The sequence below is a fragment of the Arachis duranensis genome, chromosome 10 (genome assembly GCF_000817695.3).
Source record: "Arachis duranensis cultivar V14167 chromosome 10, aradu.V14167.gnm2.J7QH, whole genome shotgun sequence".
NCBI lineage: Eukaryota > Viridiplantae > Streptophyta > Magnoliopsida > Fabales > Fabaceae > Arachis > Arachis duranensis.
This window is the reverse complement of record NC_029781.3, coordinates 16237454-16240246: the sequence shown is the minus strand read 5'-3', so window position 1 is coordinate 16240246 and position 2793 is coordinate 16237454. Positions and strand designations below refer to the sequence as shown.

At 30.4% G+C, this 2793-nt stretch overlaps 1 non-coding gene across 1 annotated transcript; it reads left to right on the top strand.

Annotated features, from left to right (window-relative positions):
- Positions 1 to 598: 598 nt before the first annotated feature.
- LOC127743330 (small nucleolar RNA R71) lies at positions 599 to 702 on the top strand. The gene has a single exon (XR_008004722.1). It is a non-coding gene; the product is annotated as a small nucleolar RNA R71 (small nucleolar RNA).
- Positions 703 to 2793: the final 2091 nt, after the last annotated feature.

Genomic DNA, 2793 nt, shown 5'->3' with positions numbered 1-2793 from the left:
TTTGACAGATCAGAGACTAGATTGGCTAAATTAGAAGTGTTTTGTTCAGAATTCTCTGTCTGTTGCTGAGAAGATGATGGAAAAGGCTTGCCATTGCTCAGCCTGTTGCGTCCACCATTGTTAAAGCCTTGTTAAGGCTTTTGTTGATCCTTCCATGAGAAATTTGGATGATTTCTCCAATGATGAGTTATAGGTGTTTCTATAAGGTTCACCCATGTAATTAACCTCTGCCATGGCAGGGTTCTTAGGATCATAAGCTTCTTCAGAAGCTGCCTCTTTAGTACTGTTGGATGCATTTTGCCATCCATTCAGACTTTGAGAGATCATGTTGACTTGCTGAGTCAACACTTTGTTCTGAGCCAATATGGCATTCAGAGCATCAATCTCAAGAACTCCCTTCCTCTGAGGTGTCCCATTATTCACGGAATTCCTCTCAGAAGTGTACATAAATTGGTTATTTGCAACCATGTCAATGAGTTCTTGATCTGTAGGTGTTTTCTTTAAGTGAATTGATCCACCTGTAAAATGGTCCAATGACATTTTCGAAAATTCAGATAAGCCATAATAGAATATATCTAATATGGTCCATTCTAAAAATATGTCAGATGGACATCTTTTGGTTAGCTGCTTGTATCTTTCCCAAGCTTCATAGAGGGATTCACCATCTTTTTGTTTGAAAATCTGAACATCCACTCTAAGCTTGCTCAGCTTTTGAGGAGGAAAGAATTTATCCAAGAAAGCCGTGACCAGCTTATTCTAAGAGTCCAGGCTATCCTTAGGTTGTGAATCCAACCATATTCTAGCTCTGTCTCTTATAGCAAAAGGGAAAAACATGAGTCTGTAGACTTCAGGATCAACTCCATTCGTCTTAACAGTCTCACAAATCTGCAAGAATTCAGTTAAAAACTGGTAAGAATCTTCAGATGGAAGTCCATAAAACTTGCAGTTCTGTTGCATTAAAGCAACTAGTTGAGGCTTAAGCTCAAAATTATTGGCTCCAATGGCAGGAATGGAGATGCTTCTTCCATCAAATTTGGACATTGGCTTTGTGAAGTCACTAAGCATTCTCCTTGCATTATTATTATTTTCGGCTGCCATCTCCTTCTCTTGTTCTAATGTTTCTGAAAGGTTACCTTTAGATTGTTGTAACTTAGCTTCTCTTAATTTTCTCTTCAGAGTCCTTTCATGTTCTGGATCAATTTCAACAAGAGTGCCTTTTTCCTTGTTCCTGCTCATATGAAAGAGAAGAAAACAAGAAAAGAAGAGGAATCCTCTATGTCACAGTATAGATATTCCTTTATGTTAGTAGAAGAAGAAAGAGGAGAAGAATGTAGAAGAGTGGGTTCGAATTTTTAGATGAAGAGAGGTGAAGAGAAGTGTTAGTAAATAATTAATTAAATAGAATAAGAAAAGAGAGGGAGAATTTCGAAAATAATTTTGAAAAAAGGATTAGTATTTTCGAAAATTAAATATAAGATATAATTAAAATTAAAATTTAAGACAATTAAAAAGAATTTTTTTGAAAAAGAGAGAGGTATTTTTGAAAATTGAAGAAGGAAAAGTAGTTAGGTGGTTTTGAAAAAGATAAGAAACAAACAAAAAGTCAAATAGTTAGTTAGTTGATTGAAAAAGATTTGAAATCAAATTTTAAAAGGATAAGAAGATAAGAAGTTAGATAAGATATTTGAAATCAAATTTTGAAAAAGATAAAATTTTTGAAAAAGATAAGATAAAAGATAAAAAGATATGTTTGAAAAAGATTTAATTTTAAAATTAATTACTAACAAGAAACTAAAAGATAAGATTCTAGAACTTAAAGATTGAACTTTTCTTAACAAGAAAGTAACAAACTTCAAATTTTTGAATCAATCACATTAATTGTTAGTGACAAGAAAGTAACAAACTTCAAATTTTTGAATCAATCACATTAATTATTAGTGAATTTTCGAAAATATGATATAAAGATAAGAAAAAGATTTTGAAAATATTTTGAAAAAGATTTTTGAAATTTTCGAAAAAGAGGAAAAATTGGAAAAGATATGATTTTTGAAAAAGATTTTGAAAAGATAAGATTTTTAAATTTTTGAAAATTTGACTTGACTTGTAAGAAACAACTAATTTTAAAAAAATTTGACCAAGTCAACCCAAAATTTCAAAAATTTGGAGAGAAAAAAGGAAAAGATATATTTTTTATTTTTGAATTTTTAATTATGAGAGAGAAAAAAAAATACGAAAATGACCCAAAACATGAAAATTTTGGATCAAACCACAAAATGCATGCAAGAACACTATGAATGTCAAGATGAACACCAAGAACACTTTGAAGATCATGATGAACATCAAGAACATATTTTTGAAAAATTTTTTATGCAAATAAAACATGCACCACACCAAACTTAGAAATTTTTAATGCATGGATTCTAACAAACGAAAAATGCACATGAAAAACAACAAACAACACAAAACAAGAAAACATCAAGATCAAACAAGAAGACTTGTCAAGAACATCTTGAAGATCATGAAGAACACTATGAATGCATGGAATTTTCGATAAATGCAAGAAAAATTTTAAAAGCATGCAATTGACACCAAACTTAAAACATGATACAAGACTCAAACAAGAAACACAAAAGAATTTTGGTTTTTATGATTTTATTAATTTTTTTCGATTTTTATTAAGTTTTTTCGAAAATAAAGTTTGGAAAAACGAAAAATAAAAGAAAAATTTTGAAAAATATTTTTGAAAAGAAAATTACCTAATCTGAGCAACAAGATGAACCGTCAGTTGTCCAA